This window comes from Tamandua tetradactyla, chromosome 5 (genome assembly GCF_023851605.1).
Source record: "Tamandua tetradactyla isolate mTamTet1 chromosome 5, mTamTet1.pri, whole genome shotgun sequence".
NCBI classification, from domain to species: Eukaryota; Metazoa; Chordata; class Mammalia; order Pilosa; family Myrmecophagidae; genus Tamandua; species Tamandua tetradactyla.
This window is the reverse complement of record NC_135331.1, coordinates 159,278,632-159,302,998: the sequence shown is the minus strand read 5'-3', so window position 1 is coordinate 159,302,998 and position 24,367 is coordinate 159,278,632. Positions and strand designations below refer to the sequence as shown.

Sequence of the window (24,367 nt, the reverse complement as noted above, 5' to 3'; positions counted from 1 at the left end):
ACTGCTGTGCATCTCAGAGAAACCTTTGAGTCAAAAGGTGAGCCTTAGGTGTGTGCTGATATGATGCCTTCACAGAATGTCAGAGCAGAAGGGACAGAGACATGAGAACAATAAAATTCTGAAAGATCATAAAACATGACTCTATCCCAAATGGCTTCCAAATCATTTAAAATTATTCCCTCATTTTTACAGGTAAAGAAATAGAAACCTAGAGGTAAAGAAACAGATCCAAGGTCACTCAACTGATTAGTGGCAGATGGGTATGCTCTTCAAATCATAAATGCTTTAAAAGGAAAACTGTACCCACAGCACATTTGCAAGCACCACATCTATTTTCATTGCACATATAGGCACATAGTCACTTTCTAGTCACTTTCTACTAGAAAGGTAAAATTGGGCCAAATAATCTTGAATTCATCACGGTAATAGTAGCTTCACGTTTTACATTCAGACAGCTGGCATAACTGAAGATAGCTCAGAACCCCTGAGGATATCCAAACTGTCGCAATTGGAGAAAAGATTTAAGTATCCTACAGTGTAAGACCTACTCAATGACATTACAAAGCTGATTCAAAATATCGTCTTTGTTGGATCCTCAATATCCAATCTATGAACAATAGACATAATTAAACATAAAAGGATGCAAATTAAGCACACTAAATGATGGAGCAAATCATTTCATTTTTGCACCTGTGAAGTACAGTATGCCATTGTTATTTCCCCAAAGAAGAGAGAACAGATTCTCACATGGACAATTATTGACAGGGTTCAGAACAGTGGCAGCTATAATGAACAATACATTTCCTTCCAAAGACTAAAAAACTATCAATGAATGTCGTTTTCAAGTCAAAGTGAGAAGGCACAGCTGCTGCCAGATTCCATTTAACATATTTCAATGTTACTAATTAAAATAAAAACTTACATCTCCTATTCTTAAACTAGTAGAAGCAGAGGACGCAGAAAAACAACTTCAAACTATAATTTTATGTCTCTGCAAAAGAGCTTTTGGTGTTTTGTCCTTGAGAGCTACAGAAAATAGTTTCTGTACTGAAGCACTCTGCCTGGAGATGATTATACTGTACAAAAGGAAGTAGTATTCGAGTTAAAAGCATGAATTCTGGAAACAGAGAGTTGGGTGAAAATCCTACTCAGCTACCAACTGACCATAGGCTTCAGGCAAGTTACTTAACAGTTTCATGCTTTGCTTTCTCCAATTAGTAGCAATTTATAGTTCCTCCCTCATTGGATGGTTGTGAGAATTAAAAGTACATAAAGCACCTAAAACAATGCCTGACACTAAGTGACAACTCAGCAAATGGTAGCTTTCATTATTTTGTTGTAAAATACTGCATGTAATAAATTAGATCAAACAAGAGCAGTTATCTAAGAACCTATTTTTACCCTAGCATTTTGATGGCAGACTCAATATATCATTCAAGAAAATTTTCTCCATAAAAAAACTCTTTAAAAATGAAAAAAAAACTGCTGCTCTGAAATTAAAAGTATGTAAAAATATATTTTAATTGAAACAAGAATTGTATTGGCAAGGTGAGCAAGGTCATCATGCACAGCATCACCTCCAGCTTGGATGGAACTAAATGAGCCAAGGGAAAGATCTGCCAACGAGCCCACCATGAACTAGCATAAAACCACCTGCAAAATCTATTCAAGCATCTGTCTCTGCAAAGTGCCAAGACATCTCCTTCCACTGCAGCAAACCGGCCCCATCTACCACAGAGTATTAGGAGAGGCCATGATCTTCTCAATTCATCAGTGCTGGGCCTCCTCCATTTGATCAAACTAGAAGGCAGTATATGAAACCACATGCACAACTCATTCTCACTTTATATCACAAACCTATCTGGATATGCTTCTTCCTCTAATTTAATACCTGCCAAAACTAATCAGACTAGTCGATGTGCTCAAGTGTTGGACACTTTTAAGTTTCCCTAAATTAATCTTTAAATTTATAGTAAGGGAAATTATGACTTTAGCATCATCCTCTCAATAATTATTTCCTATCTTTTGAGTGCTCAAAGTAGAGAGGGGTCAGAGAATCATCTATAAAGAGATATTTCAGCCATGGGTATACTGAGGCAATGCAAAGTTATGGAAGAAGCAAGAGGAGCAAAAACAATCTTACAAAATTTCCATATCTGTAATTGAAGATGAAAACATCACCTACTTCACATGATTTTGTGAGGAATAAATGATTCAATAAATGTAAAATGTCTAGACTAGTTTCTGGTAGGTGCTAAGTACTCAATAAATGTTAGATATAATGAGACGACGACAACGATGATGATGATGATGAAAGAAATGGCTAACAGGCAATGTATCTAACAACTTGCAGCAGACTAATATATTGGAGAGGATAATTAGAATATTCATTCATTCTCTACTTTCACTAATTCCATACATTGTAGGAGAGAAATTCAATACTAAAGATGGCAGGTGTTTATTTCAAAATAATGAGACATGAGATAGAGAAGCAAAAACAGATGAGACAGAGGAAAACAGAAAAGCCACAGGGCATGAAAGAGGCACTAGAAATGCATAGAACTATGGAATAATCAAACAAGTTAAATACAGGAGGTAATAAAATAATGTAACAGAGCAATATTAGCTAATACATATGTAGCACTTGCAATGTATCAAGCACTGTTCCATAGACTTTAACGCATGCTACTTATTTAATCCATACAATAATCTTACATGGTAAGAACTATTATCCTCTGAATTTGGAGCACTGAAAGATTAAATCATGTCCCTAAGGTCACATAACTGATAAGAAGTGAAACCAGGACTTAAAACTTTCATTTTGTCTCTGTTCTTTACTCTTAACTGCTATGCTATATTACTCCTTAGTATATGAAGGAAAGACCTTTGAAAGCATTGACACAATAGAAAAATTAAGACAAAAATTAGGGTGAAAATCTGGAAAGCACTCAAACAAAAAAACAATAATATTTCAATGCTTCCAACAGCCTCAGGTTAATTAGAGATTATTATATAATGTTTAAAGTAAGTCTATGCTGTCCCAGGACAGAAAAACCACTTTTTCTGAAATCAGTTTTGAAGGATCTTAAATGTTCTATATTTCTTTTTAATAATAAATATGCTTAGTCCAGAAAATGTTTTTGTAGTGTTCATTTGTCATCATAAATCAATATTAGTCTTTTCTATAGCATATGTGAATGAAAACAGTCTACCCTTTGAAAGCTTCAAACCAAAATGTATAACCATGAAATGTGTACGTGAAAGATTTAAATAAGTAAAGTTCAGGTATATAATAAATAAAGCACAATTTTGGAAGGCTAATTATAAAAGCCAAAATATTCTTGGGAAGTCACTGTGAGAAAGACTTGGTGTTTTCTTGTTTCAGAATTTAGTGATAGAATTATGGTTCTAGTATCTCAGGCAAACCCAAAATTAAAACCTTAAGTGAGTGAAGAAAAAAATGGCTTTTATTAAAGAATGCTATACATAACTGCATTATAACTGTTACTTAATAAGCTCATGATTAATTTTTTCATATCCTTCCAAATCAAATGTCTAAGAAACGCAAATAAGCATACTCATACATTTTACAATTGCATAGTGTCTTGTGCTCTCATAAAGGCTTCCTGAATCTAGCTGCCCAGTTTCCCAGATGAAATATTGCTCTTCTTAAGGTCTCCATTGCTCAGAATAGGACACCTCTAGACGCCAGAGCGTGCAGCTTTTGCTGGTGTACACAAGTCCACAGTATAAACATGGTACACAAATCTAGTTAGGTCCATTTGCTTGAAGATTCGAGCACCAAGTTATTTTCCTTTCAGCAAAAATATCTATACTATAGAGTAAAATGCAAGTTTTGTATAAATTTTTAAATAAGTAAACTAAACTCCCAAGAAATTCGATGTTAAAATAAGACACCTGAGGCTACTCAACCTGAGCTATGCATGAGGCCTATTAGACTTTAGAAGTATAAGAAACACTGTTCAGCCTTGTTTTGAGAAGTAGAACATTAGTGAGATGATGTGTTGGAGTTCTCTACATACTGGGAGATTGGAGCAGCACCCATCTTCTTAAGCTGTCCAGAAAAAAAAGGCAAACTCTCTGTACCAGGTGGCATATTTAGATATCCCCAGATGACTGTTAAGGAACTATGAACATACTCTAAAATTAAGGAACAATTTAAGAGTGTGTCATAGAAGGCTCAAGATAAGAGAATCTGTAAGGGGAAGAAAGGACAGAATGGAAAAGATGAAGAAATAAATGTTTAACTGTGGACATATTACTTGGAAAAATGAAAAATCTTTCTGGGATCCGCTCTAGGTTGGTCTTTATTATTCTACAAAAGAGAAGAAAATCCTCTATATTTGGAGACACTTCACCATGTTTACCCATTTAACATAGCTCAAAAGAAGGTTTGGTAACAAAAAGTTAAAAGACCAAGTTTTGAATTTTAGCTCCACAACTTACTGTTAGATGGCCTTGGGCAAGTTAATTAACTTTTCTGAATTCCAATTTCCCTAACTGCAAAATGAGCAAATAATACCTGTATCAAAGAACTACTGTGAGAGTTAAGTGATTTGAAGTAAGAGCACAGAGCATGTGAAAGAGGAGGCACTCAATGATGGTTAGCTGATTTTGAGGACAAAATTTCCTATAACAGTAAAAGAGGAAGGTATATCACAGGTATGGAGAACAAAATAGAACATTTTAAAGAGGAGACAGAATAGAGACTCACTATAGTGGTGCTTTATGAAAAATTCACAACAGTGGGAACAGGTCTCATGGAAGAACAAATTAAAAGTTTGTTGTACATTTTCAAGGCAGATAAATACAAAGCCAGGTTTTCATTCCTAAGGGTGCCAGGAGGTTCAGTGAGACAGAAAGCAGAGCCCATCCTGCTTTGTGTTAAACAATGACATTCTAGAGGAATACCTTACAATTCTGTTTAGAATACAGAATGTCCTACAGATAACCATCGATCTAAGTGCTATTAAAACTTTTTCCTAGCATGTTTTTCAATAATAAAAATATTTCAAAAATAAAAATAATATAAATATTATTGTTTTCCTTGAATAATCTTCTTTTTATCCAAACCACTTATAAAAAATAAAGAAAAGAAAGGAAGAAAGGGAGACAGGGAGAGAAAACTAAAATGGTTAAAATATATTAAAGATGGTTGAAAGTGCTAGACCTAGAGTCTGTGCTGTTTTGACTCTTCTGTCAATGTAACCGTGTCTGTTTATTTTAAATAATTACAACCCTATTTTCATGACATATGTTCAACCAGTGTCCCACTGAGATCCCTGTACTTCTTCTGCTATATCATACTATGTTATTCCATTTTCTATTACTGGGTATTGTTTGGAGCTCATCGCTAAAAGCAATATTTTGACCAACTCCTAATTAAGCATTATTCTGTAATCCATAGTTTATTGTTTGGATTCTATTTTTATTTAATTAACAAAATTTATGTACCTCTGGCTGAGGTCCAGCCACTATTTAAGTACTTTATAAACAATAACTCATTTAATCTTCTTAATAACTCTCAGGTGTCAAACTATTATTCCCATTTTATGTGTGAGGAAGCCACTCTCCAGGCAGAGAGAGTTTTAATAACTTGCCCAGGACCACACAGCTAAATGGCAGAGAGGGGGTTTGAACTCAGGCTCATGCCTTTAACTAGTACCTGATGTTGCCCCTCAAACAGAATTAAATGTGTTTATACATACTAATCATGCCTGGCACATAGGAGTGAATAAAGGTTAGCTATTTTATTGTTTCTGTGATGATGTTAATGAGCTCATGTATAAACACATTGGGTGAAATTCTGGAATGCTTTATTTGAAATGTTCTCATTGGCCAAAACTATTGCCAACTTTTGGCTTATTGGTACAAAGATTTATATTTCCAAGGCTAAATAACTTGGATATGGTTCAGAACAGAAGAAAAATCTCACAAAGTCAATTTATATTGAGACTTTGACTTCTGAGTTTGTTACTCTGGCACAGAAGGAAATTAGATTAATTCAAGAAGTGTTCCTCATGGAGTCACATCGATTTTTGCCTGCATTAGATGCTCTTCCCGGTGCTTAAAAATTTGATCTAATCTAGGTGAGCAGAAAATCTATCATTTTCTGAGCTTGTCCTTTTTGGTTTGCTTGTTTTATAGATGGCTTTGAGTTTACCCATTTATAAGCATAATATTCAAAAAGCATAGACTAAAAAGAACCTTATTTTCCTTAAAATTTGTAAATATTTTTTCTTATGTGACCTAACCCATAGTTAGATCTTAATTATAGAAGATATCACCCCAAAAATGCTCCCTGGTTTGGAATAAATTAGTAGTAAACTAAATACATGACAACTTTATGCCTATCAATTTAATTTTATTTTTTACCATGAGAATGATGACATTCTCATGGCAAAAAAGGACATAGTTACAAATGTAGCATTTTTTATATCACTGATGTTTCATTTTATTTACATGGAGACCATGTTCATAGTTTAAATTTCTGCTTGGGCTATGAGGTCATTTGCACGCTTACAGTTATTATATACTAATATGACTATTTAAAAAGTCCCAGAAGCCTCATATTCTCCCCAAACAGATATTTGTTAGTAAGGTTTAAAAACTGCTGACTTGCAAATGCTTTGAACTTATGCATAGTACTTGAAAATGTACAAGTAATCTTTTATACACATTTGCTGACAGAGAGAAATATGTTTTAAAGGAAGATGCTACTGCTTCTTCTAGATTATGTGCATCAAACATAATCTTCTTGCTATGGCTACCATCCTTTAAATATGTTTGTTATTGAGATGGCAGCATTTATAGAAGTTATGTGATGTGAAATGCAAAGAACTCTGAAGTGCCGGTAATAGTTATATAAGCATGGATATAATGAGTATGATATATATATATATATATATATATGTACGATTAGTTTTTAAGATAATTATTTTCTGATTTCAACAATTTCTGAGCCTTGTCAACAGCATTTGAAAGTCTTATGATTCTGCCTCTCTTTTTTTTGAGTTTATAAGACAAACTCTCAAAGCTCATTATCAACTATGATTAGGTCTACTTTTGGACTGCATCTCTCATCAAAGCTAAAAAAGAATCAGAGACTTGATTATTACAGTTTTCTTAGAAATTCAGGAAACAGTAAAAACACCTTAAAATACAAGACTTTTTGGCAAAAGGTCTTGGAGTCCATCTGCTTGTGTTCAACTATTATGAGAATACAAACAGAATAGCTATCATCCAGATTTCATTGTGTATACTTACATTTTGTTAACAAAAGAAAAAGAACGTAGAAGGCTTTTATGATCTGTACCTAAATAATTAATATATATTAAAACAAAGTAAAAAAAGAAGAAAGAAAGAGAGGAAGGAAGAAAGAGGAAAAGGAAGGGAAAGCAAGGGAGGAGAAGGGAAGAGAAGGGAAAGAAAAGGAGACAAAAGTAGGGGGAGGGGAGGGAGAGGGGGAAGGGGGGGGTACAAAGATTAAAAAGAAGAAAATGACAACGCTTGCTCCTCCTTCACTATCCAGTGCCTGGCATGTATTTTAATAAACTCTGAAAGTCACTTGGTCACAAGCTTACTAAATTATAACTTTTTCATCTATTGAGGTTGTCCAATAAACTCCTAAACTTTATTATTTAAATTGATGCAGTTATTTACCCATTCATTCATTTGATAAAAGTATGTAAAATTCCATGTGCCGCAGACTACAGCAGAAGCTGTAGTCTCTGAACAAGACTTAACCATGACTTCAAGGAGCTTACAAAGGAGAATAGGGAGACAAACATAGAACATATCATTACAAATTGTTTTATCTGCCCAGCAACCCTCCTTATTTTCATCCCATTCATTTGGTAAGACCTCCACTCTTTCCTTTCTGCAACTCCTAACCTACCCCATCTTCAAAATCCTGCTCCCAACCAGTATTACTATGATCTTGAGGTGGTGGGACTGACAAGAACAGCACCCTCATCTTCTTCTGTCACCCACCTTCTCACTTGCTTCCTACTCTGGCCTCAGGAATATAATGACAATTTAAATTCATCAGATTGGGATAGAAGGCTTTTGAAACTAATTCATCAACTGATAGTCAACAAATTCTTCTGTTGTGTTTCAAGGCTGCCAGGGTTTCTATCTTTCCCATTGCTGGATTTCAATTTTTCATTCAATTCTGGAAATTATAGATGTCTTTCCAAGGAATCCCTATTTCTTTCTTAGGCTAGTCAGATCATTGCCTCTTGCCAGTGTCAAAGTCTTGGTTTATAAATGCCACTAATACATAACTGTAAAATACCAGGACTACTTCCCATACATTAGCCCAGAAAGATAGATTTTCTAAACCTAATATCTCACGGAATCTTTAAGAGAACTTCCCAGGTTCAATATAATTATATTTTATTTTGGACTCAGAAACTTGAAACTGGAAAGCACTTAAAGTCACGGTCATTCAGTTACCCATTCAGTTTTTGAGAATCTCCATCACATAACCATATGACCACTTCTTGAATACACTCACAATGATGAACTCATTGGAGAAGGCAGTTAAATCTTTGGATAATTCTAGTTGTCAGAAGTCCTGGCATTTAGCTAAAGTCTGCTTCTTCATAAATTTTCATCTTACAACTTTACAATGAACATTATGTTCTTTGCCATTTCCTACAAAGCTCTAAACTTTATCAACACTTACACTATCAACCAGTCTTTTTACATGCTCTGAAATAAATAATCAAAATAGACTCAAAACCCTATAAGATGGATTTGCAGAAAAAAAAAAAATGAGTACATGCTCACCAACCACAACTTTGACCACAGAAAAATAGGCATGCTTGAATGAATAATAAAAGATCAGATTTAAAAAATGCCAAGAAGTACAGACCTTTCATGACAAGCCGTCAAGAAAATAAATAATTCTAGGCAAGTAGACCATATTCAAAGGCAAATATCAATGGATGCACAGTCATCCTCCAATCTCTAATATGATTCAATGAATTTTAGAGACCAAGAAGCTAAAACCCAATCATTTTATCATGAGGAAATTGAGGTTTGAGCACGGGAATTAACTTCTATTTTTTAAATAACATTGTTGATACTTTTTGAAAAATCAGAGCTCTAAGGAAGAATTTCTCATGTTTTAAGATGTGAGAAAAACCTACAGCTAAAAAAATATTATTTTTCTTGTACAGATGTGACTAAGAACTTTGAGAATTGGGCTTCTTTATCACTAACTATCTAGAATGCAGACTATGAGTCAAAACGTTTAATATAATTGGGAGACATCTTATTAGCCCAGAAAATAAGAAGATGCCAACCGGAAATGCATATGAAAAAAGGGGAGGTTGTTTGTGACTCATTACTACACTAAGTAGTTGATTTTGTTTCAAAGACTCAAAATTAATTTTAAAATTTACAGTAATTAATCTGAGGTAATAAATTACAGTGATTCTAAACAATCTATGTCCTGACGGAAAATTGTTTGTAACGGCTTATAATTTTTTTAAAAATAAAAGCCTTTAAGTACTCAGATTATTTCCTTTCTTCCATTTCTATGATAATTTCATTAGTCTTAAGTTTGAGGTTAAGTTTTTATTTTTTATATTTAATATATGTGCCAATCAGATAAGCCTTTTCTTTATAGAGTCCACCATCTTATCAAATATTTACATGTTTATGCTATATAGAGTTGCTTCAATCTGGTATATTGTGTTGCTTGCAAAAACGTAAATAAACCTTCAGTTTAGATTTACTATCTAGAACAGAAGTGAATTGCCCTTCAGAAGCTTTTATTTTATATTTCAAGTATCTGTGTTAATCATTATCCAACCAATGGGATGAAGTGACAGTTCAATTTCTTTGCCTCTAAGTAATGATCATTTGTTGATTGACTCAATAATCTTGTATTGGCTTATTAGATGAGCCCTGAAACTGTATAAGTTTTTTTAAGGTGCCAGATTTTATAGTATAACAAATACCCCTCATATCCTCAGGTTACCTAGCCAGTATTCTCAACCACATGAAATCTGTCGGGGATTAGAAGTTGCTGGACAGCATAAATAAATTTCACAAAACATTCATTAAAGCAAATGCATTTTAATTATAAGAAAAATCTCAGACCTTTACTCAGAGCCAGATTGTTCTTTTTTAACAGACACTTCTAATCTATCCAGGTAGATAAAAAAAATATTAATTAAATGAAAGAAGAATGAGCACTGACACCAGTGACCATTGACAGAAAGGATACATTACAGCAGTCTGAAGCCATTTAGTAAATACAAGCAGGGCTATATAAGCAAAAGTTATGAAGGCATCTGGGGGACATGGCAAAATGCAATTGATAGTCTTAATTATGAGCCAACTGTTAAGAAAAGCTTAAATGTGTTTAATGTACTATATAAATGAAAGACAGGTAAGAATAGACTACCCTTCATAAATCTTTATATTATCAGTAATTAAATTTAAAAAATTACTAATGCTTAATATGGCAATTTTAATTACATGCAAAATAGGTTGAAGAGAGTAAACTCCCAGTATGGTCAAATAATTTACAATAACACAAGAACAGCGATTTTTAGGAATGCACATTACTCTCAGATTTATTGATATACCGGGAGTTCAATTGCCATCACTAAATTTAGGATTAATTCCACATCCTGAATAATCTAATTGAATAGTAGAGCATCTTGAGATAGTGTTAGTCCTGAACATACAAGCTACCAGTATATTTACAATAATAACACAAAACCAAATTTATGGTGTAAGGAAAAGGTGCTAAGCTATGATGAATTATTATCAAGAGTCTTCTTGGTTTCAAATGTTTTCATTGTGCATACTGTCTTGTTTCCATGGTAATAAGTAGTTCCCTTTATTGCAGTTTCTAATGCAGTCAGTCTAAGCCTGACTATTTCATCTCAATTATATTTCAGAATCCTTTATGCAAACAATACTGTGCAGATTGTTTTAGGAAAATCTTAGTGTGACAGCCATGTACTAAGAGATGTCTGCTCACAGTTAAGATATTCCCTTTAGTATGGCTGAATTGTTTTGTTCAATGGCAGTCACATATGTAAAACAGTATCCCTGAAAATAGGAGGCTCAGGTTCCCTCTCCAGCTGTGCCATTGATGTTTTGTGGAGGTCACCTAATGATGCTAGGCATGTTTTTTCAATTAAATAGCAAACTGGTGCTACTATTCATAGCTTATCTAAGCTTATGGAACAATATAAAATCCTCTGACGCCATTCCACTTTGCCAAGAATGTCACCCTCTCTCTATGTCACAGAGGTCCATCTGGCCACAAACACTTTCATTGCTTTCTGCCTTTGTCACTATCTGAAATCTTATCTCCTTGATTCACTTAAAACACACATAGCCACTCTCATTTGGGACATAAAACAATTGATTAAAATGTTAATTATGTCTTCTACTGGCTCTCGAGGTAAGAGCAATGGGTCTACTTTGGCTAGAACCAATATTCACAAAGCAAAATAAAATTATCTCCATTGACTTGTCAACAAAATGGAAATAAAATATATTACAAGCTACTTTTTAGCCCTAATTGAAAACAAGGTATATATTTAATATGAATGTTAAATAACAAGGAGCCAAGATGGGAATAAGTGGATCAGTTATGGAAGTACTGTACCTTCTCTGACCCACTTGGATATTGCCTAGAGTTCTGCCAGAATAATATACTAAATATAATCTCAGGGTCCTAAAGGATCTAGCATGCCACATGGTATCATGATCCATTTCTACAATAGACCAACAGCATACCACTCATTTCAAAAGCCACAGAGATTTATTTTACCATTTTACTCCTCATTCTGAAGGCAAAATTTACAAGGACAATATTCATGTTGAGCTCAGTTAGATTGTAATACTAATGCTTTGATTAAAACTAGAATAATGTTGGTCTTTTAACTAAGGATTATTGCCAGAGGAAGAATCTAGCTGAATGTGTATGAAAATCTTTTTACTGAAGGAAAATTTTGATATTTGAAATAATGATAATCCAATCCAGAGGATGGTAAATATTATTCTAAAAATATAGAAGGCAATTCTGGAACCAGAAGTAAAATCATGTTGTTGTTGTTTTAAACATGAAATAAATCAGAATGAACCTAATAAAAAGAAGGCAATTTGAATCAAAGCAATGTTATTCTGTTAAGCACCTTTTCTAAGTCTCATTGTTATTTGCATGTTGTTTCCCACCCCCACTCCCACCGTGGATTCTGCATCTAGAAAAAAAACGAATGTACAGATTTCCTTCAGAAAACATCTAACATACGGAGTGAATTAGTAAAAGGAGGACATGCTAACATGAAAAGGAAATATGCCCAATATGCCAAAAATCATTCCTGAAAATTGAATATGGTTTTCTTCTGGCTTAATAGCATTCTATCTAAGGTATTGTAGAAACCAGGTCATCTCTGATGTATATGAATAGAGAATGTTGGAGCAACATACATCATTCCTGAACACTTTCCATTACCAAAAATAGTGGGGGGTTTAAAAGCGAGTTCATAAGAAACTTCCACCTTTACCATTTCAAAATGCCAATGAAACAAATGGGAAATGAAATTACTACTAAGTAATTAGTATAATAATTATCTTAGGTGACCATGAAATTATAGTTTGCCCCTTAAGATTTTCTATTTGCTACCATGCAAGCAGGAAGAATTGAATCCATGTATGTAAGGGACTGAAAAATGCATTAAAGCAAGCTAACAGGCTATATACTTTATCTCTGGAACATTGCTAGTTAATTGGTTTGATGTTTTGCTTGAGCACTAAAGTGTGTGCGACCAAAACATTTGCACAATACTTCGTTTAGGTGCTTGGTGTCAGTAAAAGCAGCAGCAATGAGAAATTTTCTTCATAAAATGTGATGTTTGAAAGAAAAAGGAAAAAATCCTAGCAATTGAATTGTTCAACATAACTCATTCATATTATATATAATTATAATACATTTCAAAAAAATAAAAGAGAACTCATTGTAAAATGTGGCCCTACTTATTTTGCACATTAGAATTAATCCGATAGAGGAAAGATGTAAGCAAATATACTGAGAACTGAAATAAGAGCACTGGTAAGGATTTGATCACCACTTTAATTAAAACATGATTATCAGTTTGTTATTCCCCAAGTATCCCAAACAAAGCCATATCATAGCTCAACTTCTTGGTCCTTATTTTCTTTATATTAAAAACAAAAAAGTTATACAACATGGACAGGAAAAGAATTATGCTTTAAATCAAAAAGTGAATTTTCATTTTCATGTGGTACAACCAGGCAGCTTTATTCTGTGAGCTGACAAGCACGATATTGCTACCATACTGATGTAATCTCAGTTTAAGCCCAATATTTCATGAATGTTTCTCATTTCCAGCCAAGATTTAGAGATATCAACAGTAAACACATCATGCCTCTATGGAGGTTTTCGTTCCCCTCTGACACACCATTTTAGTGATACATTTTGTTACATTAATAGAATTCTGCTGTGTGTTTTTTTGTAAAACTGAAGCAGTACCTAGTTATTTTCAGAGAAATCATACTTTTTACTACTTGTAGAAAATGTGGGGTATTATGACACAAAATGAAACTACTTTGCTTTTAGTTATAGGCAATATGTTAATGATGGAGCTCAGAGCCCAGCAAAATAATATCAAACTAATCTGCAATCTGCCCAGAAAAAATGAAATGTCAGCCAATTGTACCAAATGGCAAATGGTTTGCTGTTCAAGTACATGGCTTATAAATCTGTTGGTTTGAGTTGGGGAAAAAAATACAAAAATTCAAAAACCTTTTTTAAAAAAATCCCTAAAATGGTAATCCTTTATTCTTCCTCAGAGAAAAATACTAAGATGTTGCAGATGACATTTTAATTGACAAGTTGTTTTGTTTATCAGTGCAGTTAGAATGATTGATTTTGTAGCTCAAAGATGAAAGTTAACATTTTTCAGGGTTTGTAGAATAATAGTCTACAAATTTTTTTGTATAATATTCAAATAATATTCTACAAAGGAATTATATACAAAGAGAGATTTTCTTCCTCAAACATTATTAAAAGTAGCTCGTATGATGAAAACCAATAAGTGGAAATTTGTATATAAGTCATCTATCTATGTCAATGTTCATAAGCATGTCCACAGATCAAATTGGGAGTGTTATCTTACTTAAAAGTAAGACCAACATAAATAATAGTTTCCTTTTACATATGGTTTAGATAATTTGGGCTGACTTCAAAACCACTCATCACCGTATTAGCATGTAGATTTAATATTTTGGAGGAAAGAAAACAAAGTAGTGTGTTCAGAAACAGCATAACAAAAAGTTAAATATCAAACGCAGAAATCTAGAAGCAGAAATTGAAAGATTTAGCAGTGTTCTTGAATACAGATGTCTAAACAAATAATATCAAACAAATTTTACATCAGTCATAGCAGGAGACAAGAATTATGAAGATCATAACACAGATTATTTTCCTAATACCAGAAATACTAAGTTATGTAAATTATATTTAAAAAAAATTAAAACTTGATTTACATCACAGCTTCTGCTTATAATTAGTTTAACGCCATCACCTTTTTAGACAATCATTAAAAATGTTTGCATTATCTTGGGCTGCATACAGTTTTATCTTCAGGAAGACATAAACTCTTTTCTCTTAATGTCAATGAGGCAAGAAGATATGAAAGGAAGGACAGTTCATAATATTAAAAATCAGAACTTCATAAAGAGGAAAGGGCAAATGCAAAATGAATACAGAAATGCTCTAAAACTATGATAAATTAATCCCAAAGGGCAGCCACAAATGGATTGTCATGGATAGTAATTAAATATGAGGGCAGATATTTAACTTCCTTCATTATGAAAATAAGTGATTAAACAGCTGTCGTATAGTAAAATAGCTGAACTTGCGAAACTAGGCACTCACACTCAAAAGCTGAGCACAATTCAAATTGTTCCTTCTGTGCCTTATCATTATAAATGTCCTCACATCATTTTCAACATGCAGGGTGAAATAGCTTCCTTGTGGCATCGCACCTATTTAAACAGACCATTTAAAATACCCAAAGAGTACTGCCTCTCTGAACAGTTCACAGTCTTGTGTACCTATTAGTGATAGCACTATTTTTTCCTTCTCCCAGACTTAGCTTACAACTCTTCTCCAGCCTCCACAGCTAATGGATCTTCAATTTCTGACTACTTTTCCTCTGATATCTGATAATATAAATTTGGTATGTTGTTAAATTCCAGGTAAGCAATTACAGGAAATGAAATCAACAAGTAGCAGCAAGGAGAAGGGGAGGAAGGAGGTACACATTTAAGAGATGCTCTGAAGGTGAATTTTATTAAAAAATAATAATAGTTAGATTTGGGGTATGAGGAAGTCTCAGCTCCCAAATTTCTAATGTACACTAGATGGTAATGCCATTAACCAAGAAAGGGTTTAGAAAGGGAGAAAAACATTTCATGTAGAGAGGCATAAGGCACTCAATACTGGAACCATTGATTTTTAAGGGAACTATCAAGAGTACAGTTTGGTCTATAGAGAATATAGGAAAGAGATCAGAGCAGCTATAAATATAGATTTGGAAGTCCCCAGCACATGGGTAATATATACCTATACCTATATGGTTGAATGAGCTCAATCAAGAGAAGAAGTTTTTTTTGTTATTATATATTCTCCCTTAAAGATTTTCACTCATATTTTCTATTATACTTTCTATGAAGACTCTCAAATTTATATCTTCCATGTCATCTTTCTTATTGATTCATCTGAACAATTTTGAGTAATTACAACACTGGCACTGTATTAAATATGATCTATATATTTTAAAAGTAAATAAAGCATTGTCCATTCTTTCCAGAAGTGTATATATATATATATATATGATATATATATGTCATAAGAAACAGATAACATGCATAAATGAAATATAATTTAGCAAATGCTATATTAGAACTGTGCATAATTATATGAGACCAAAGAAGAGTGACTAATTTTGACTAAAGAGGAAGCTGGGGGTTGGCAAAGGTTTTGACCTACATTTCTCATGGATTTATAAGATATCCACATCAGGTATCCTATGGCAACAACTTTTCTAGGTTCTGTTGATCCTCCATGGGGAAAAAAGGGAAAGAAAAAAAAAAAACCTTTTGCTATCTATGCCTCCTTTTCATCCCTATTACACATGTCAAAATCCATGTCCTCTTTACCTCCCTCTGTAAATTCCAGTCTCAGTAACCAAAAATATCTTCTAAATATTATTTGCAGAACACTTTAAAATGAAGACTTTTTGTAACCATTAATCATCTCAAAAACCTTGAGTGCCCCTCCCCATTTGCCAATCAGAAAACATCAAATTTGTATTCTTCAATGCTTTCTAGGATCTTCCAACAATTAGTTTTCCAATTTTATCTCATCTATCTTTTCTTCATCCACCTTCTTTTCATCCAGTTTTCTGCTCACACCAAACTAGATTAATTTCATGAATGCAATAACATAACTATAATTTCCTTCTAATTGTTATACCCTTCACTAATTTATCACTAACAGCTAAACTGCTTTTCATAATGATTTTTAATTATTTTATTTCTTTTGTAAAATTAATTCAAACTCATGCAAACAATTCAAACAAAATAGAGAACTAGAAGTAGATGAAACTCACCTGAAATTCTTGCTGACTTTTGTTGAACATATTTTCATACAATTCTCTAGAATTCAAATATATGCATACAATTTTATTCAAATAGATCATACTACAGATGTTGTTGCATAGTTTGATTTCATTTTTACTCAATACATTGCACGCATTCTTCCATGTAAGTAAATGTAGATTTATCACTTTAATTAGTACATATTTCATTGTAGGTGGGGTTGATATTCAGCTAGTATGTGTCATTTGAGTGTCAAGGCTGGTATCTGTCTATTCTGAAAAGTCAGTGTACAAGTTGTACTGGCTATTAAAAACTTTTTATTGCATCCTAATTTTAGATATCTATTATTATTTAGTTAGCCGATCTTCTCTTGATGGAGAACCAAAATGCAATACTTTAATAAATTTTTAATACAAAATAAATTCTATTTATCCTTAAGATACCACATAATGCAATTTCCTCTATCAAACAATTTCCAAAATCTCCTGTCGAAAATGATCTCCATATTTCTGAATTCCCACAGGGCTTTGCTTCAGTCCTCTGCATTTATCAATTTCAACCTTGAATTCTAATTATTTTAGGCTTCTTTCCCTAATAGAACGTAATCTCCTTTAGGACAACATCCTTTTTTATAGACTCCACAGTAGTTGGATTGATGCCTTGAACATCATAAACATTCAAACTTGCTTGTGAAATAAATGGTTGAATTAATGAATGTCAAAAAATAGACCAACAGAGAACACCATATCACAAGGGCAATTCAGAATTTGACACCTTGAAATTATTGCAAATGCTTAAATAAATTACATAACTTATCCTAAATTATCTAGTAAGTAAATCAGCAACTATCAGTGACTTCAGAAAGAAAAGGGAGAAAAATCTATTAAATAGCAATTTCTCATAAAGCAATTAGGAAAGCAATTAATGAGTGGTGAGCCTTGGAGATTATAATGGAATTATTGGGAGGGAATGCATTTGTTTAGCCATCATTCTCTAAATGTCAAGCAAAATTCTACAGTTAATTTGCTGATGGCGCTCTGCCATAAGGAAACTTAAAAAAAAAAAAAATACCAGAAAGAGTCAGATAAATTGAGCAGTGCAAACTGTATTTTAGGTTTGCCATTGTCAGCATACCACAAAAGAATGTTGAAATCTATAGAGAAACAGGTAAAGGAATAATAATGCAAGTTCAATTTCTGTAGGCATGGGGCTCCTAGGAGCTCCTGTTTTTTGTTGATGAAAAAGAAATCCAGCTTAACAGTCCATCTGGACAATTAATCAGGCAGAGTGAAAGGCATGGATTTTGCCCTTAGAGAGAAGCTATTCACAGAATAAGCCATAAGATCACCCAACTTCATGGTTTATCAAATTAACTCTTCCCTGTGTCAGTAAAGTAATACAGTCTTTTCCACATTTTATTCTAAATTTCATAAGCAAAAGAATGGCATAAATTTGTAACTCCACCATGTAGAATTGATAGGGAATGGAGACACAAACAAAATTAGTTGTGGCTTCTTGGTAGAGATGATTTGATATTTTCTTATCTAACCTCAAGTTAACCTTTCACCTAGTCCTCAGAGGCATTACCTCCACCCAGTGACATCAACAGCACAGTGGCATGGTTCCTCGGCGCTGGAACCTTGGAGGTGAACCCTGCCTGCAGGCATTAGCAGAGCCCTCCAGCTCCCTGAATGAAACTGTAATGAACCAAGAAGGTGCCACTGAACATGAGAACCAGCTGGAGGTAGCCTTGGACAGCTTTCAGAGTAGAAACTCTCTGAAATAATGAAGCAGACTGTAAGAGCACATTCTGAGAGTCAAGCAGAGAGCTTTCAGTAAGAAATAATTTCATTGTATTTGTGACGTCTGTGCAATCCTAATAGAACACTAGGACCCTCTTTCAGGCCAGCCCTGCCTCACAGTGAGCCCCCTTGGTCAGCAACATTTTGAGAACCATGGTAAATAGTCTGCTGAAGTCCTCACAGGGAAGCTTGTAATTCTCAAGTATGGTGAAAGGTTAAGCTTTGGTTTAGAGACCTCAGAAAATATAAGGGGGGTCAATAATTCTTCATCTGAAATTTCAAAATTTAAATTCTCTTTTAAAAAAACTTTTTGGTAATTTGTTTAGTAGCAAAAGCTAACCTAAACTGACCTGAGGCTATTTATAGTTTTTATTTATTCCATTTACTGTAAATATTCTGTAAACTTGGCTACAGAAAGAATAATGTGTTTCTGTTTATGAGTTGTGACCCAGTCCCTATAGTTGATGTATAACTTCTAAAATATTTTTAATTCTAAAGTCTATCTGGCTTCATAGAGTTCATTTGAGAGACTATGGGCCTGCAATGACAGCAGATAATATTTACTAAATGCTGAGTGAGTGCCAGCCACTGTCTAATCACTTTATATGAATTAGTCTATTTAATTCTCATAGCAAGACCTCTATGATTATGCACATTTTATAGCTGAAGTAACTGAAGTAAAGGTAGGTCCATTATGTTGCCCAAAGTTACACAGCATAGTAATTAACTCACAGAGCTAGGATAGGAACTCAGCAGTCTGATGCCTTAGTCTCCACACCAAACAGTCCATGCAGCCCCTCCATGCTGTGTTGGAAAACATTCTGAAGTTATCTGCTCTTTGGAAGAATGAAGTATTTAGAGGACTTTTATAGAGGCTTTCTCCATAAGGAAGGAGTAAACACATAGGTATCCACCAGTCATCCCCTGTCAGAATTTTTTTTATCATTTTCCACAGAATGTCATTGAACTGTGCCTCCAAAGTGTGAGACATGATGCCCTTAAATGAACTCTTTAAGAGGTCACCACTGGCGCCAACTCCTAATGAGACCTGAAGGATACTGGAACTACCTCTGTGCACAGCTTGACATTATCCACAAAAAGAAGGAAACAAATAAGTAATGCCAGCTTTCATCAAAATCATAAAGTCAAGAAGTGGATGATGTTCCTTGAGAAAATATGTCTTTTGTTAACTGAAAATTGACACATAATTCAGTTCCAAATATGCCATCACCATAATATGTCTGTACTGATAAGGGCTCTCTGAGACCATCCTCTTCTGCTGAACTTTAGGGACCACTTAAGGAAATACCATGTTGTAACGAGACATCCTTTCTTTTGTTCCTGGAGGAAGTAAGGCCTATAGGCCTCTGGTCTAAAATTGGCTGATGGAGTTTGCTCATAATGCAGCAGTTTTAATTTAGATGTCAGTACTGTGAGTTTTTAAGTGTGTGACATGTTCATAGTTATTTTTTTTTGAAAGGATTGGCAGATTGTTTTTTGCTAGGGACTCCCAGACTAAATGCCCCAAAATATTTGATGTGATCAGATGCCTGATGGCTTTGGTCTGTCCACTCTTTGAAAGAATAGAGCCACTCTCTGCTGGAGTCAACAGAAGAGAACCTGAAAGCTTTCACTCAGGCACCACCTAAGGCTATGGATCACAGGCCGTGTCTGTGACACTGGTGTGTACCTATTGGAACCTACTAAGAGAAGAGCTGCCTCCTCGGAACCCCAAGACAGAATTCAGCCTTCTAGAGAGCCCATGGCTGAGGGGATCACTGTACTAATCCCTCTGTGTCATCAACTTGTGTTGAAACCTGTGTGCAGGAATGAGAAACTGCAAACCTTATCTTCCTCTTTGACTAGTGGTCACACCTTTCTCTTCCCCTTTGAGAGCCAGTAGGAGCTCAGGCAGCACTAAGCTCTGAGGCTATGGCCATTATATAAAGATCAACTTGTCTAGAGGAACAAGAACCTTCTCTAGCTAAACATCTGGAACTAGAAAGTTAGTACTAAAAAAAATACATCAGCTGTTACTAATCTGCCATATTTGAGGTGAAGGAATGTAATAGCACAGGTACATTCATGTTTCCCTATTTCAAAAATCTCAGAAAACAAATTTGTGTATGCTTATTTCCTTTCTGGGAAAGTATTTCAGAATAAGCAATTATGTAAGATTTTATATAACTGCCTTACCAATTAGAAAGTCTTACCTAACTCTCCCACCCAGTTTTCTATTTTTTTAAATCCTACCAATAACTGTCGGTGTTAAAAATTGCCCTATGTAGTTATTACACCATGAATTTTATTATAAGGGTAGAAACAGAAACAAGTCATTACCCTATTAGGAATATTAATTCCTAATTAATGAAAGCTCTCTTTTCTGGACTGAAGCCAGATGTGTTGGTGGATGATATCACAAAAGGAGCTGTAAACCTAGCCCTGCAGTGAGATAGGCCAGAAAAGTTAGAGGGTAGATTAGCTGCTCTGTGCAGCCAACTAAGGAATTATTTCAACTCCAGACATCATTCTAACTTCTTTTTCTGGATTATGTACCCTAACTCCATGATGGCAACCCCATCTTGCTGTAAGTTATTCCCTTTTTATTTCTCACTATTATCACACTTTATACACTAGTGTTATTTGGTTTCCTCCCTTTTGATTCAGCACATTTTATGATCTTTAACACAGCTCTGGTACTCAGAGGAAGAAAATGGGAAACTATGAGCCTGATTAATATGCAAACTCAATAAGCCTCCCTCATATAACAGAACTGACAGCATGTAATTATAAACGCACATTATTGTCATAAAGTTGCTCACTCAGGTCATGTTTGAAATTCACAGTGCACATCTTTTTTGCAAAGTGGGTCCTGGGAAACAGATGAGTTTGACTCATCCTAAAGCATAAAGAAATTAAGACTTGATTGTGAAAGGGAAGTAAATAATGATTGTGCCAGCTCACTCTGCTCCGAAATTCCGGATTTGGTCCATTTAAGTATCAGATGTTCATAAAGTTTGGGGGGAGGGATTGTTAACTATGCACCTATATGTTTCTATTTGGACTGTTTCCTACATATCTGATAATAAAACTGGATCTTCCAAATGGCTAAGGGGTTCTATTCATTGTTATTACTAGGAATTTACACATCACTCAGAATTAGTAACTCATTTCATTGTCTTAACCCCTAAACTTGACCATAAATGCTCCAATTTAGTCTCCAGAATGAATATTCATCCTGCTGATAATATGGATCAACCCTAAACAGAAGTATCATTTCTGTGTAACGAATATGTAAGAAACAAAAAGTAAATGACACTATGGAAATCTATTAAATTGTCTTCTTCTGGGATTAAAATTAACATGTCGGCACAGTCTTTAAATAGCCTAACTTCTCATCTGCTTTTTTGTCAAGCCCTATCACTTCAGTTTTTAAAAGCCTTAAATCATTCCTTTGACATCATGTAGATAAAAATATATTCAGACTGGTGGGCTGAATTTTTTATACTGCCTTTAGGAGCTCACAACTCTAAAATTCCTTATTAATTTAAAGAAGAATCAGTTTGTAAAATACCGTTGCATGGGGTGATCAAATGTTAGCCAATTAGCATTCTATTTACTATCTGCTATTTGGGGATTATAACGTATGGGCCTTGGGCTTTTTCCAAGTATTTCATTTATTAAATTTCACATTCTTAGATTTAAAGGAGAGAAAGAAAGCAATGAACATGATGTGCCAGCCACACTTCAAGTGAATAAAATTGGATAGCATCTTATTTTTCTAACATGAATTCCCTTAGAGAGAAAGTTATGTATCTATTGTATACATGAAAGAGCATGGACTATATTTCTACTGTGCTAAGATAGACTTGGTTATGCTATCCTAACAAACTCAAAGTCTCAGTAGCTTTAAACAGCAAGTGTTTATTTCTTTCTCAGGCTAGCATATGGGTTGATGGAGAAGGATCTGATTCACATAGGCAAGGACCTATGCTCATGGAGGCTCTCCCATTTTATGGCACTAGCTCAACCTGAAGTTTTACATTTCTTGAAGAAATAGGCAAGAGGAGTGGAAAAATCAAGCACTGCTTCTTTAGTAATTCGGCACAAAAATAACAAATGTTACTTCTATTTATAGCCCATTTACCTGAATTAGTCACATGGATCCATTTAACATTAAAATGGTTATGATACAATGTTTTCCATTTTTATATCAAGGGGGAAAGAAGTAGGAATATTAGCAAGCAACTACCCTTGTCTATCACAACTACTTAATCAAAACACATATAATAGAAGGCTTTGGATTTTCCCCATGGCTTGTGATAGCCTTTTCCCCTTCTCGACATGTCCAAACATTTAAGGCCAAGACCCAATGGTACTTATCCATAACATCGTCCCTTATACTCCCAGCTTGAAGTTGTGGTTGTTGATAGTTGCTCTAGAAATCGCACTTCCAGCTCTTATCCGTATGGTATACTGCCTCCTGCAATAGTCATGGGTAAGACTGTACATCTTATTCTGAATAGATTGGAAACTTTTTGAGGACTTGGAGCACATCTCATTCACTTTTTTTTTAAACAACAGACCATCAGTCCATTAAAATAGTCTATTTAAGCATCTGCAATGGTGACTTCAACCTCTAACTCTGTTCATACTGGTGGAAGTAATTTGTTTAACAATTTTAGAACTGTGCAAGTCAATAAGTGACTTGTGAATTCTCATCTGGAAATTATCCCAGGTCTTAGTAACTTTACTAAGTTTTTCTTGTAGTGATTCTCAAGAGTCTTGGTAGGCATCAAAACTGGTCCTCTCACTTTGCACCTCTAACCAAGTTAGCACACACCTTTTCCAGGGACTACACCTTGCAGCAGATTAGGGTGATTCTAATGTGGTGAATCACTACCTCTGGTTCTACATGGGTGTCTGGTGTCTTTAAAAGCCTTGGCCATAGTGTAACTTCCTGACAGACTTCCTCCTTGGCAAGAGAGTACAGCAGTGACAGAAAGAACAGGGAGCCAGAGTGCATGGACAACAGTGACCACTTCTTCCTCAGTGTCCCCTTAATCCCACCTTCCCTTCAGCAATTTCCTATAATAAGTACTTTGTTAATTGGGTGGGTGGGGGGTTGGCAGAAATATATTATGGAAAAAATTCTGGTTGCCATGATTTAAAGTTTCTGCCTATTTGCATTGAAAGAGAGATATTCCCTAAGACAGAGTTCCTAACATTAGTGTTAGTTACATAATATACATTTAATAAATACTTAATTCATCCATTAAGAAAGAATTTGCCAACGGTATACTATGCACACATTATATATGAAATTATGAGAGATCTAAAAGAAATTAATATAGACCTAACTTAAGCACTTTGCATTCTAGATGAAAAACTTCAAACCATGGAAAACAACTAATTCATTAATTCAATAAATACGCATTTAGCTGCTTATTTTATGCCAGTTGCTGATGATATAATGATGATCAAAAGCAGACATAGCCCCAGGAGTCAAGTAAATTACAGTCTGGAGAGGAAAAGATAGGCAATGAAACAATTGGTTATTGTAATGGCTATGAAATGGGGAAGAACAAGGTGTTAAGAGAGCTCTTGGGCAGTGGACAGTGGTCAACAAATGATTCTCAAATGTTTATCTAAGCTGAGTTAGATAGACATTACTTGTGCTCACTAGCATTTCCCTTCGTGGATTATACTTTCTGAAGGAAGCACTGAGAAGCTGGCACAAGGTTTTTCATGTTCTTTTCCTCTGTGCCAGCCACCGTAGATTTCCATGTTAAGAAAGAGTACCACAAGATGGAAGAACTGAAACACAGACCTACTACGTGACAGACAGCCCATGACAGCCACTTTGATCTACACCAGTCTTT

The 24,367-nt window shown here is 34.5% G+C and overlaps 1 protein-coding gene and 1 pseudogene across 16 annotated transcripts in view; both read right to left on the bottom strand.

The window, feature by feature from the left end:
* GRIK2 (glutamate ionotropic receptor kainate type subunit 2) overlaps window positions 1-24,367 on the bottom strand; it is a 1,225,242-nt gene that overhangs the window by 511,214 nt on the left and 689,661 nt on the right. Inside the window, exon 1 of one of the 16 annotated variants that reach the window (XM_077162507.1) lies at window positions 4,736-4,842. The exons of the other annotated variants lie outside the window; for them this stretch is intronic. The gene's annotated coding sequence lies outside the window, so the exon portion shown is untranslated. Of the gene's footprint in view, window positions 1-4,735; window positions 4,843-24,367 lie in introns of those variants that run through there. 16 annotated transcript variants of the gene reach the window in all.
* LOC143682422 (small ribosomal subunit protein uS10 pseudogene) lies at window positions 23,096-23,511 on the bottom strand (annotated as a pseudogene).